We start from the raw sequence: 14,750 nt of genomic DNA, 5'->3' as shown, positions 1-14,750 counted from the left end.
ACCCAGATCACTATCAGTCTGCTCCTGGAGTCAGTTCTCTCCACCAAGGATGAAAGACACTCTGAATACTAAGAACAGAACATTTGAGGACTACAAAGTTAGCGATTCTCTTTCAGAAGACAAATGGAGACTCCGGTGATTCATGTGTGCAGATGGAGGAGACAAATGGAGAATACCAGTGGGTTTTATGTACTGTACTCCTGGCTCTGAGACTTGCTTGGTGACTTTTGATTTGCACTGCTGCTGTTATAATGCAAAACAAGAGTGTGTATGTGGGTTTGAATTTAGGAAAGATGCTTGATTATAACTGGACTGACCATGGAAAATCTGTGAGCAGTTCAGTTTGTGTGAAGCTTGCGTAGTTTGAGAACTTCAGATCTGCAGGCAGGTTTGGTACTTGTGAAGTGGGGAGGGAGACTGGGAAATCTACAGAGTGAATTTTAAAAGCCCAGCATGTGCCAAAGCCAGGACATACGCGCAGAAGTCGGGCTGGTGCACGCAGCGTGGATTTTAAAAGGCGCCCACGCATGTGCATATCTCTGGGTATGCGCACAAATATTTTTTCCAGAAAAGAGGCAGGGCGTAGTCTGAGCGGGGTATGGGCATTCAGGAATTTATGAATGAAATCAGCGTGTAAATATGCACAAGTGCACGCCGGGGTCCCCTACCGCGTAACTTTACTTCTGCCATGGATGGCGTGTAAGTCCTAAAACAAAACAAACTTGGCTAGTCAGCAGGGTTTTAAGGGTAGGGGCTAACAGGGTAAAGGGAGGCTAATTAACATGGGGGGTTAGGAAGTCTTATCCTTTACCTGGGAAAACTTGGAATGAACTGGGGAAATTGATAATTGTATCAGCGCACATTGTGCAGTAGAGGCAGCATTTGCGCGCATCCATGTAAAATTGTGCACACATGTATGCGCATACAGCCTGTTTTATACCATGCGTGCATATACGTGCGTATGTTATAAAATGGCCGCATCCTTTGGTGCGAGCCGGCATACGCGTGTACATGTTCACCCGCGCGGCTGCTTAAAAGTTACCATCTCAGTGTAAGAACTTACCATAAACACGAGTGGAATACTGTAGTGCCTCTATGTGAGGAATCTTCCGGAGATTTCCAGTAAAATGCAATGTGGAAAAAACCTTGCAGCTATGTATGAATACTTCATTTAACTTTTTAAGGAGGCAGTTTTTATCCTTTACCTTCTGAAAACTGTCCATAGGTACAAAGGACCTGCAGACTCTGCATTCGATTTTTCAGGCCGATGCAGTATTGGCGCGTGTTAAATGGGCGCTCATGATTGAGCACCAGCTCCCTTAACTACCACCGATCCACCTGACCCAGGCACCCGATTTAATATTTTAATTGGGTGCTGCGGTAAAAAGAAGGCGCTAGGGGAAATTGTGCGCCCCTCACACCTCCTCAGCAATGGACAAGGTGGCTGTCATCCAGTTAGGGAAACGGATGCTCAATTTAATGAGCGTCCCTTTTTCTTAACTTGCCCGTTTTGGGGACATTTCTAATTTTTTAGTTCCTCCGACTTAATGTTGCTACCATGGTAAGTGCAAAGAAGTACAGAAAAGCAGTATTTTCTGCTTTTCTGAACACTTTTTTGGCTCCTCCATAATTAACGCCTGCTCAGAGCAGGCGTTCATTTTGGCGAGTAAAAATGTGCATGGTGTGTTCATTTTTTTTTTTGCATCGGGAATAGATAATAGCCTCATCAACATGCATTTACAAGTGATGAATGCTATTATCTACACGTGCGATTGGATGCGTGTTTTGGACACGCTAACCCCCGTTTTGCTTCGCAGGTTATGGACGCGCATCCAAAACGCCGTGTGCTGCGGCCAGCGCACAGTATTGCATCTGTCCGTTTTGTGCAGATTAAATTTTCAGTGGAAAATAAACATGGGTGAATTTTAGCCAACCCAATTTAGGCGGGTTATTTTCCTGCCGTGCCCTGAACACACCTCCTTTACTGTCTGGCTAGGAAAAGCTGAGGGAGGGCAGTGTTCAGCCAGCCAGTTTACCCACATGGAATGGCTTTGAAATTCCCGCCCGTGATCTGAAGATTATGAGCATGAATGATGTCCTGGAGATCGCCTACGAGAGCCTTTGCGTTTTATAAGGGATGTGAGAGCATGTTCCTGGACCTAAAGGTGACAGACTTAATGGGGGTCAGCTGTTCTGAAGGTGTTTTACAGGCCCAGGAAAAGGAAGCAGGCAGGAGAGTGAGAGAGGGTCCTGTGAGATATGGGCAGGGTTGTAAATCTGTGCCGGGGATTGAGAGCTACTGTTTATGTGACTGTAACTGTAAAAACAAGAGACCCACTTGATTTCCAGAGATGTTCTGGGAAATGCAGCCAACTTATGGAGTAGCATCTTAGTGGCCAACTATTAGTCAGCACGTCTCTTGGATGTAAGTGTTGTGCATTGAGCCATGCTAATGATCATGGCTTTGTTTCAGAATGTGAAGGAGGGTGATTATATATGTGAGTATATTCTGCATTATCACAGAGCTAGTACACATGTATGCACAAGTCTTAAAAGCTGGCATGAGGGGGGAGTCTGGCAAGTTTTATCTAGGAGATTGTTGGAGATACATAACAAAATATTCATGTTAATAGGGGTAAGCTGAATATAGTAAATTAAATACTGGGAGATTTATGTATTTAAAATTATAACTCACATCCTCCAAAGTTTGGGGCAGGATACATAAAAACTGGGATCTGAGGGGATGGTACAGTCTTGATATGAAATTTGCAATAATTGTTTATATGCTTTTGATCTGGAGAATGGTGCGGGATCCTTTTCAGGAAAGTGGGACTGGAAAATGGATCTCATATAGAGTAGCTTTGTTTCAAATGAAGGAATGAGATTAAATGAAAGACAAGTGTTTTATAGGGAGGCAAGGCAGAATACAGACATATGACCAGAATGAAAGGAAGGGACAATAGAAGCTTGCAGTATGTAGGGCCTGAGTCTGCCAGGTCTTTTCCCATAGATAGAGGAAGGGAGAAGAGCCTTAGTGAGTCGGGCTCACAATGTTAGATCGTTGGTTTTTGACTTTTTGGGAGCAAGTGAACTCTTCTGTGAAAAATGCAAGAATTATGGGAAGAGGTTGCATAGCGGATTCCTCTTACATATCTTCTGAATGCAACCTGTGGGGGATCATATGTTTAATTTAGGGTAAAAAGAAAAAGATATAGTTGCGATGGAGAAGGTACAGAGAAGGGTGACCAAAATGATAAAGGGCATGGAACAGCTACCCTATGAGGAAAGGCTGAAGAGGTTAGGGTTTTCAGCTTGGAGAAGAGACAGCTGAGGTGGGATATGGTAGAGGTCTTTAAGATCATGAGAGGTCTTGAATGAGTAGATGTGATCGATTATTTACTCTTTCGGATAATAGAAGGACTAGGGAGCACTCCATGAAGTTAGCAAGTAGCACATTTAAGACTAATCGGAGAAAATTATTTTTCACTCAGAGGTAGATCTTTAAAAAGTACGCCGGAATTTACAAGATACGCGTGTAGCCATGCGTATCTTATAAAATCCGGGGTCGGCACGCGCAAGGCTGCGCAAAATCGGCAGCCTGAGCGCGCCGAGCCGCGCAACCTGCCTCCGTTCCCTCCGAGGCCACTCCGAAATCGGAGCAGCCTCGGAGGGAACTTTCCTTCCGCGTCCCCCCACCTTCCCCTCCCTTCTCCTACCTAACCCAACCCCCGGCCCTACCTAAATCCCCCTCCTACCTTTGTTGGGCAAGTTACGCCTGCTTGAAGCAGGTGTAACTTGCGCGCGCCGCCTCGCATCCCTCGGCACAGGCCGCAGTGCCGGGGGACTCAGGACCGCCTTCCCGGCCCGCCCGTGAACCGTTACCACGCCCCCGGACCCGCCCCAGACCGCCCCCTGACCCCCCAGACATGCCCCAGACATGCCCCTCCCGCCCCTTTTATGAAGCCCTGGGACTTATGCGCGACCCGGGGCTTTGCGCGCGCCGGCGGCAGCCTATGCAAAATAGGCGCGCGAGTGCCCTGTGCACGTAAATCCGGGAGGATTTATGCGCGCAGGGCTTTTAAAATCTAGCCCTCAATGCACAATTAAGCTCTGGAATTTGTTGCCAGAGGATGTGGTTAGTGCAGTTAGTGTAGCTGTGTTTAAAAAAAGGTATGGATAAGTTCTTGGAGCCGAAGTCCATTAATCAAGTTGACTTAGGGAACAGCCACTGCTATTACTAGCAGCAGTAACATGGGATAGACTTAGTTTTTGGGTACTTGCCAGGTTCTTATGGCCTGGATTGGCCACTGTTGGAAACAGGATGCTGGGCTTGATGGACCCTTGGTCTGACCCAGTATGGTAATTTCTTATGTTCTTAGGGTAACTTTACAGTCCATAGTCTTAGTAAGATTCATTGGCAAAAATCACAGAAGATTTGGTGTACGTTTGTTGGTTCCGATACCAAAATGATGTTGTAGAGATTAAACTATACAATATGATGGTAGTATTCTCCCAGACATGATAACTTTATAGCATGTTCAAATTTTATCTAAAAAAGTTCTTGTGAATTCAACAGACACACACAGCAAAGACAAAAGCACTGAGTTCTGCCACGTGGGAGACCCAGGTGTGATTTCTACTCATGTTTCCTGCTTCTTAGCTAGCCAGGGCTGGAGATGCTGCAGAAATAGAGTTCAGAGCCTTTGGACACCTTTCCAGAGGGAGCCCCAACCATTGCCCAATGGCGACACCTAGTGGTCAGACTTGAGCACACATGTACAGCAGGTCCTGGAGGGAGCCTTGGTCCGCAGTCACCATGGTGGCTGAGCTACATGAAATGCCATTAAAAGTGAAGCTGGAGGAAAACACTTCACATACCCTTCCCCCTCTCCCCTCCCCCAAGTAGCTGTGATCCAAAGTGTATGGTGCCATAGAAGGCCAGTTCCCATTATAGCCCCATGATGCATAAATTCTGTTGAAAATAGTCTTAATGTATTCTTAAGAAAGAAAAATGACTCATTTCACAAATAACAGGATTTGATGCCTCTCTGGTAAAATCTGCAAATGCAGTGTGGAGCCTACAGCTTGCGCCTACTCCCCCCCTCCCCAGGCCCCCACCTGCTCCCCACGCGGCGTTCCATGTGTCAAAGCCGGGAAGACAGAGAAATCTGCTTTGGTTAATATCGCGTTTGGGAGCGGCAGTGCTCCATACGGCTGACCGAGCGGTGATTTTATATTGCTTTTCTCTCTGCCCTGGGAAGCCGGGATGCTGCTCATGTACCCAGGCTTTGACTGACAGCCTAAATGAGTCTCCTAAAAGGACCAGCGCATTTTAATCAGGTGGAATCTTGCTGAGGGAATTGTAGCATGGCGGCGCTGGTAATGGGGGAGGCCACAAGAGTGAGATGGAGGGATGCTTATTGCTTAACGCTTTCTCTGGCACACTTGGTACGTTCTCCCTCTCCTTCTCTCTTCCCACTGCCCTTTCCCTTTTCTATGTGTGTTTCCCGTGCTTTCTCCCCAGACGCTGAAAGCTTGCGCTGCTGAGCCATCTCCCGTGTGATGTGCTTCGAGCTGGCTTTAGGTGGTGGTTGCCTTCTTAGTCCGCTTAAATACATTGAAATATGGCTGAATGTAACACAGATGGGCAGACTGGATGGACACAGGGTTCCTTCTCTGCCGAAGTTTCTCTGTATGCGTTTGCTCAACGTTTACTTCTAGCTGTGTTGTAGGTCTGCAGAAGCTGGGGCTAGGTTATCCAACTCATAACTAAGCTTCTTCTGGTATTTTCTTGTTTTGGGGGGAGTCTGGTGGTATAGCTGTAGTGGATCCCATCTCCACCTATCAGTGTGTCACCCTGAGCAGTCGATTACTTCAATCAAACTATGCTCCCCAAATCCTGAGATCCTGCTCCATAACCCAAGGATTTGACTGTGATTTCAGCCATGGGGAACCTCTGGAATGAAGCCTTGACACAAATCAACCCCATGCTGACCACAGTCGTCAATTATTATTATTATTTTTTGGCTGGGGAATTGATCCTGGTAGTTTTCTCCTGCTCCTTTGAGTTTCCAGCGCAAATGGAACCAGGGCTGGGATCTGGCACCATGAACTTTCACTCACAAAACTACTCGGGGATATTTTTATCACGCTCACTCTTCCCCCTCCACTACTTAGTCTCATCACTGCAGTGATGGTTCTGGGTCAGGGGCCATGCAGCAGGTCTTCTTTCAGAGCCCTGTATCATGGGCCCTGAATCTGGCTACTAGGTGTCGCCCTTAAGCAATGACCACAGTTCCCTCCTCTGGGGGGCTACACACGCTGCCTCCACAGCAGCCTCAGTCAATTTGGGGATCGAACCAGGGGCCTTCCATATCTGCCACTGGGCTGGCCAGAGCCGTCTCTTGGAATCCGTGCAGTCCCAGATGCCCAACAGGACCTTCCCGAAATGCAGTAACATTCTTGGCAAATTGCACCTAAAACACAAGAGTTGCTGAGGCCTTGACAATCATTGAGCCATTTTTATTTATTTATTTAGATTTATATTCCTCTTTCGCACTTTTTTCAGCGCTTCAAAGTGGATTACTTTCAGGTACTGTAGATATTTCCCTATCCCATGTTTTCTGTTCTTTCTCAAAAGTTTTCCTTTCTATCATACACCTCAGATCCTTTCTATCATGCACCTCAGATCCTTTCTATCATATCACCTCAGATCCATTCCTACAGATCTCAGACAGGAGCCCTGCCTCCTAACTTTTAGAAAAAGACTTAAGACTTGGCTGTTCAAGCAAGCTTTCCCGGACACAATCTAATGACATCACTGTCTCCTTCTCAAAACAAGCAGCCTTCAACAGTGCTTTTGTATATAGTATTTTATTTGTATATTGTTTAATCGTTACCAATCTATCCTCTCTCTTCCTCCTTCTCCCAGTTCTGCTACCCTTGTTAAATGTAACTGCACCTTCGGTCACCACAGTTCCAGTTTGATGTATCTACTGCACTCCTGTTTTATGTAAACCAGCAAGATATGTTGTCATGATTGCCGGTATATAAAACCTTAAATAAATAAATAAATCATACACATCTCCCCTTTCCTCCCTGCCTCTCTTTGGCCTAGGCATACATGCACGTGTCTCCATTCCCTTTCTTTCACGCTTGTCCTCCGAAGTGGAGAGAAAAGAGCAGGACTCTCTCAAGTGTGTGAATCAATGGTGCAATCTATGGCTGTCAGACTGCTCCCAAGTTGAGGTGTGTTTGTGTGTGTGTGTGTGTGTACGGGGTGGGATGTGCAGATACAAGGACATAGCAAGGGGTCTGCTAGACAGCATTAGTACCGGAGTAAAGGAGTTCTGTTTGAATAGACCCATGACTGGCTAATGGGGAAGACTCAGGATTGCCATAGGAATTCAATGACAACTCAATAAACAGAGAGCAATACCCATGCCGTCCCATGCAGTTAATTAGCTTCTGCGATAAGCAGCACCTCAGTGAACAGACGGTAGCACTGGTGTAGACAGCAGCAGTCCAGCTGTTTCCCTTTGTTTCGTGGGGGTGGGGGGAGCCTGTGCTCTCTGGGATTCCAGGGTCTCTTCTGGGGTGCTTTGCTGGCGGCAGGGGGTCTTGGGGAGTGGAGGAAGAGGGCAAACTGGGGACAGATTACAAGGCTGAAAATTTACTGAGAACAGGCAGCACAGTTCCTATTAGCCGCATTAGTCTGGGGGACTCCCTGCAGCCCACAAGTGTCTGAAATGATTGTATAGGCTCTGTCCTGGCTGTATCTGAAGAAAGAAAGGGTACATGGGGTTTTTGCAGCTTCCATCCTTTTGGTTAACTCGTACACTAGTTCAGTAAAAGGGTATCTGAGCCTGCACAGAATCCTGGACCGGATGAGTTTTCCGACCCTGGCATGGGAGACAAGTTTTCAAAATGATTGGGGGTGCTAAATGCAGTACAAATTACCCCTTTATAGACAGTCAAAGAGTTTGCTCAATATAGGGGGGGGGGGGGGGGGGGTGCTCAGCACCCAGAGCTGGCTCACTTTTTGCTTTCTCTTTCTTTGATTAAGCGAGCTCCTAGATCTCCCCTCCCCCCGGTCCTGGAATGTATGTCCAGTTTCTTTCTGAAAGTATTTGGCATGCAGCCCCCAGTTGCTATGGCCAAGATGCAAGAACAGCTCTGACATCCATGCTAATCACTGGGGCTTTTGGTGGAAGCTTTTGGGGGTTACAAAGGGATAAGTGGGGGAGGGAATGGGAAGTGCGGGCCTACCCTCTGAGGTCTTCACTGGGAGTTGCTAGGGTTCCATACAGATCTCAGATTCATTGGAGGACCTTGTGGTTGCCTCAGTCATTTTTAGGGGTCAAGGAGCATCTTGTGGAGCGGAGAGGAGGGTTATGATGAGGTAATTTTAGGGTTAATTTTCAAAAAATGCTCCCTGCCTACCTTTCCAGTTTCCTAACTTTTCAGGTGAAAATGTGATTCATTTTCCTAGATTTAAAACTTACCTGGCTGATTTACTAAAATGCGCTACTGTTTTTTGTTTGTTTTTTTAGAGAGGCCCCATTTGCTGTAATGTAAGCCGCATTAAAATCAACCAAAACCTTGGGTTACTAATGTGCATGATAATGTCTAAGTCAAACATAAGCATAAAGCAACTCAAATCGTCCTTTAGTGCTGAAAATCCATGCTATGTCCTGACTCGTTCTTTCCTGCCCCATCTCCGGCCCTGTAGCTGCCCTAGCTCTTCTCCCATTTTCTGTCTATGGGAAAAACCCTTAGTGAATCAGGTTCTTGCAGGCCGATTCAGTAAAAGTCGCGGAAGAGCGGGCGAGCGCACAGTCAACTCTCCTGTGCGCGTGATTCAGTATTTAAATGAGGGCCCGCGGTAAAAAGAGGCAGTAGGGACACTAGCGCGGCCCTAGCGCCTCTTTTTTGACTGGCGGCGGCTGTCAGCGAGTTTGACAGCCGACGTTCAATTTTGCCGGGGTCGTTTCTCAAACCCGCTGACAGCCATGGGTTCGGAAACCGGAAGCTGGCAAAATTGAGCGTCCGGTTTTCAAGCCGGGGGCCGATTTAAAATTTTTGTTTTTTAAAATTTTTAACTTTTGGGACCTCCAACTTAATATCGCCATGATATTAAATTGGAGGGTGCCTTTGGGTAGGCGCTAATTTCTGAAAGTAAAATGTGCGGCTTGGCTGCACATTTTACTTACTGAAACGCGCGGGAATAACTAATAGGGCCATCAACATGCATTTGCATGTTAAGGGCGCTTTTAGTTTCGGGGGGGTTGGACACGCGTTTTCGACCCCCTTACTGAAGAAGGGGTAAAGGTAGCGCGTCAAAAACGCGCATCCAAACGCGGGCTAACAGTGCGCTCCACTGGAGCGCACTGTACTGTATCGGCCCGTATGTTAGATACCTAAACCCTTTGAAAGTGGACTCATTAGCAAACATTTCTGATGTTTGCTTTGAATGGCAAGCTTTAACGTCGAGATTGATTCCCAAGTCTCCTGGCATTCTTGATTGACCCGATAAACACCGCATTAGAGTATCCTCATTTTGATAGCACCTTTGCACCAGCACAAATCCAATACCTTTAGCTCTCCCCTTTCCTCCTAGCTCGTTACCGGAGTAGCCTAACTGCTGAGCTGCTTTCAGGGTGTGCAGCCAGGGCACGCAGGGAAAACAATGCGCCCTATGCAGTCTGCTCCGTGAGACTTCCTGCTGCAGCCCTGCAGTTTCAAAACCTGAGCGGGACTGGCAGTAGATAGAGGAGGGGGAGGGGGTCTAGCTCCCTTGGGAGATCGCAGAACCAAAATTGTGCATCTCGATCTCCATTTAACAGCAGTTCCAGCTACAGAACCAGCTTTGAAGGATGGAATAACAGATTCATGTATCTGAGCGAGATGCGCACAAAGCCTCCCACCAGTGCTCTCCCTGTGGTTTCACTGCCTGCAAGCTGAGAGTAGCAGCTACAATAGTCTTGTCTCCTGGCCCATTCCCCCCCCCCCCCCCTCTCCCCAACTTCTCTGGGCTGAGAGCAAGCGCATGATGTCAAAGTTTATCGGTTTGATCTGGGATGTCTGGAATTGGACGCCCTGGGACATCCTCAAGTTTCCATGTTTTAATGCTAAAACCAGATGGCTAGGCAGGGAGGGGAGGGGTAGGGTAGAGGGGGCGTTGGGGAGGGGGAGGAATTGGACATCAAACCAGGAGACGGACCATCTCCTATTGTGAGAGGAGGAATTAAATATCGAAAAACAGCTGCACACTTTAGCACAAAATCAATTATGTGAACAGTTAAAAGGCTATCAAATTTTTGGAAGAGGTTGAAAACCCGTCGGTATGATGTAAAGAGGAAATGGCTGATTTTAATACTGATGCTGTCAATGGGGCTATATACAATACATACTCCTAAGGGACTGGAGTGAACATGTTTAGGAGAAAGATGGAGTTCCTCATGAGTAATTCACAAGGGATGGTAACCAGGTTTGGTGGGATACAGTAGGTGAATGGGTACACCATGTTTGTCCAGATGGATGCATCGAAATAAAGGTCAATAAACGTTTTAGGATGTAAGTGGTGTTAGCTTTCCTCTTGGCCTGACTCAGAGGTAAAACAACGTGGCTGAAAATTTGCCCTCAGAGCAGCAGGCTGGGAGCCAGGGTTCAAATCCCACAATGCTCCTTGTGACCTGGGGCCAGTTGCTTTGCTTCATTCTCCATTGCCTCAGGTATGAATTCAGATTGTGAGCACCTCTCGGAATAGTGAAATGCTTTCAATACCTGAACCTAATCCGTTTTGAAGTGCCTGAAAGGTGGAATACAAATCAAATAAATAATGGAGAAAGAGGAGCATTGGGTTGGGGAAGGAAATGACGTGAGTACCTTCAGTTTTCAAATGTATGGAAGCTACTTTGCATTCCCCCCCTCTCCCGCCTGCACAAGCCGGTGGACAGTACGCAGGTATGTCTAGCTGCGTGTACTTTGCTATTGCTGATCTTCAAAGAGAACCTTGCAGGTGGATTTTTTTGTGAAAATTTCTATGATGTGCTTGCTTTAGCGGTACCTGCATGGTTTGCGATTATACGAGCTCTCAAATCTAGCCACGCAGAAAAAAGTCTGCAATATGCACACAGGGATGGATTTGAAAAGTGTTGCTCGCAAAAAAATGCCCATATATGCAAGTGAGCAACACAGATTTTAAAAGCCACGATTTGCGTGTGTATATGCGAGGGTTCGGAAAGGGGATGGGGCTTGGGTATTCCAGGGCGGGGCCAACCTTTACACAAGTAATTCCGTATTTTCAGGACCAGTGCAAGGTTATTAGGTGCCCTAGGCGAAACTTAGAGCCTGCTGACCCTCAGTCACACCCTCCTTACACAAAATTATGCATTTATAGTAATTTAACATAATTTATATTTCTTGATTTTATTGTTTATCAATAGAGTAAAATGATACTATAAAAAGAATAAATATTTCATAACAGATTTATTTATTTATTTAAAAATGTTTCTATACTGCTTTTACAAAGTTTAGTCAAAACTGTACAAAAGATATAAATCATAAAATAAAATTACATAACTAAAAAATTACAAAAATCTTATAATAAAATACAATAAAACAAAGTTAATAAGTTATTAAATCTAATCAAATCAAACATAACAAGATCAAGTCAAGTGCCATCTTATGACTATTGCGGTATATGAAAAGAAAAGAGGAATGAGAGAAAGGGGTGGTGGAATTGAGTGTAGAGTGGTTAATGTTTAATTGAAGCAATCTTGAAAGCAATCTGAAACAGATGTGTTTTTAGGGATTTCTTGAAGTGAATTGAGTTGGATAGTGATCTAAATGAATCTGGTAATGCATTCCAAAGGGTGGGACCTGCTACTGAAAAGGCCCTTTTCCTTGTGATATCTAATTGTGCTTGTCGTGGTGAAGGGATGTCTAAGAAAGTTTTTTGTTAGGGATCTCAAATGTCTAGTGGGTTTGTAAATATGGAATAAAGAGCAGAGCCAGGTAGAAGAAGAGTTATGGATGAGTGAATGGATAATGGTAAGGATTTTGTATTGTAGTCTAAATTTTATTGGTAACCAATGATAAGTCTGAAGCACTGGAGTGATGTGATTTCTAATGGAAGTACCTGATAGGATATGTGCTGCAGCATTCTGAGCTTGTTGTAATGGTTGGATGATATTATCGGGAAGACCTAGATAAAGAGAATTACAGTAATCAATGTTGTGGTCTGCACCGCTTCCCCTCTCTTCCCCGTGACCAGCGCCTACCTCCGCGTCTGGGGACGCCGCACTCCGCGGTCTCCAGGACCCAAAGACGCGCTCAGTTCCATGTGGCATCCGCCATTTGCCTGTCTCTCTCACCGCGGCCTCACGCGCGCGAGAGTACGGCCACTTTGAGCGCCCAGAACCCGGAAGTCAAGCCCCGCCTGCGCTGATGACGTCACGCTCCGAGACAGATATAACCGGCATCCGGACGTTCCCTCATCGCCTTGCAACGAGGTTCACTACAGTCTTGTAGTTCTGAGTTGCGCTTCGTCTTGCTGTGTTCCTGCCGTTGACCTTGGAGTTCCTGACTACGTTCTGCCTGCTGCCTGCCTCGACCCCGGTTCGTCCCTGACTACGCTCTGCCTGCTGCCTGCCTCGACCCCGTTCGTCCCTGACTACGCTCTGCCTGCTGCCTGCCTCGACCCCGGTTCGTCCCTGACCACGCTCTGTTGCCGCCTGCCTTTGATATCGGCTCGTCTCTGTTCCTGCTTCAGCCTTCAGCCTGGCCTTCACTTGCTGGCTGCGGACCCCGCTCCAGGTTTCTACTTGCTCCTACTCACGTCTGCTCCTTTAGAGACTCTATTATCTTTGGACTTCCTGGTTCTCTATTGCTGGACTCTCTCTCTAGTACCCAAGTCCCAAGGTGCCAGAACCCTACTGGCCCCTCCTGGGGGGTTCTGGGTACCCGGGTGAAGATCTTGTGCTAGACTCAATTACCATTGGACTTCCTGGTTCTCTGTTACTGGACTCTCTCTCTGGTACCTAAGTCCCAAGGGGCCAGGACCCTACGGGCTCCTCCTGGGGGGTTCCTGGTTCCCGGGCAGTCACCTGGTGAACACTTTGAGCCTTGGCTCCGCCTCCCGGCCTACCCCGCCTCTCGTGGTAGGTCAGCCCAAGGGTCCACTATTCCATAGCAGTACCCAACTGCAACAATCAAGACCTGAAAAGATAAGAGATTGAAGAATAGTACGAAAATCTTGAAAGAAAAGTAATAGACGAAGGTGCTTCAGAAGTTGTAGTTTGTAAAAGGAGTTTCTGGTTACTGATGAGATATGTTGCTTCATGTTTGGGTCTGTATTGATAATTACACCTAAATGTTTTGCATAATTAGAGATTGGAATGGATGTACCATTAAACAGAAAGTGAGAAGGGGGACCAATGGAAGATTCTGAAATAGAAGTAAGTGAACAATTTCTATTTTAGTTGGATTTAATTTTAGGCGGTTGTGTGATTTAATTTTAGGCGGTTGTGTGAAAGCCATGTGTTGATAGTTGTTAAGTATAAGGAGACTAAGGAGAGAGTGTCTGACCAGGATGTGTTATATGGAACCATAAACTGTAAATCATCAGCATAGATTTTGAACTGTAAGTTTAGAGAAGAAAGAATGCGGCAGAGTGGTAACAGGTAGATATTAAAAAGAATAGGAGATAATTAAGAACCCCGAGGAACACCTGAAGCGATTGAGTAAGGATCGGAGGAATGATTGTCTATATTCACTTGTTGGGTGCGATCTGTAAGAAATGAAGAAAACCACTGTAGAACTGTGCTTGAAATACCTATAGATTTAAGCCCAGAAATGAGAATCTGATGATCAACTGTGTCAAAGGCTGCAAATATGTCCAGGAAAACGATGATATAGTCTGTGTAGGAATCAAAAGCTCGAAACATGGTGTCAAAGGAGGTTAACAGAAGAGTTTCAGTGGAGTGTTCTTTGTGGAACCCATGTTGATTTCCATGAAGGATGTTATGTTCTGATAGATAACAGATGATGAGTAGAACAACATCCAATAATTTAAAACTCATACAAATTTTTCAAATATCAACAGTGTCTGTTGATATTTGAAAAATTTGTATGAGTTTTATGTGTCATCAGAGAGCATCCAATAATTAAAATTAATAAAGATAAAAAATAATACCCTGCTGTCCGTACCTGGGATCTTTTGAATTCCAGATGCCCTGAGGTTGTTGAGGATTAGCATGGGGAGAGGAGAGGGGTTGTTGCTCATAAACTTTATTCTCTCTCTCTCATATGTATACACAAGCTTGCTCTCTCATACATACACCCAACTGTCCTCTCATACATGCACACACACACAGACATGCCCTCTCATTTTTGCACACACATTCCCTCTCTCATACATGCGCATGCACACACATGCCCTCACACACACACACACATGCATGCTTTCTCTCATACATTCACACACACGGACATGCCTTCTCATGCACACACACACGCTTTCTCTCATACATGCACATAGACATTCTTTCTCTCATACATGCACACACATAGACAGACATGCCCTGTCTCTCATACGTACACACACATGCCCTTTCATACATGCACACACACACAGACATGCCTTCTGATACATGCACACACAAACATGCTCACTTTGCTTCCCCTGGCAGTACAAGGCCAACAGCAACAGCCTCGTCCTTCAGCCCATGGTGCGTTTCCTGTTTCTT

The 14,750-nt window shown here is 46.0% G+C and overlaps 1 protein-coding gene across 3 annotated transcripts in view; it reads left to right on the top strand.

Moving 5' to 3' along the window:
* SEMA6B (semaphorin 6B) overlaps positions 1–14,750 on the top strand; it is a 280,427-nt gene that overhangs the window by 95,145 nt on the left and 170,532 nt on the right. The gene's annotated exons all lie outside the window — the stretch shown is intronic.

The sequence above is a fragment of the Rhinatrema bivittatum genome, chromosome 8, assembly GCF_901001135.1.
Source record: "Rhinatrema bivittatum chromosome 8, aRhiBiv1.1, whole genome shotgun sequence".
NCBI lineage: Eukaryota > Metazoa > Chordata > Amphibia > Gymnophiona > Rhinatrematidae > Rhinatrema > Rhinatrema bivittatum.
This window is presented reverse-complemented; position numbering and strand designations above follow the sequence as displayed.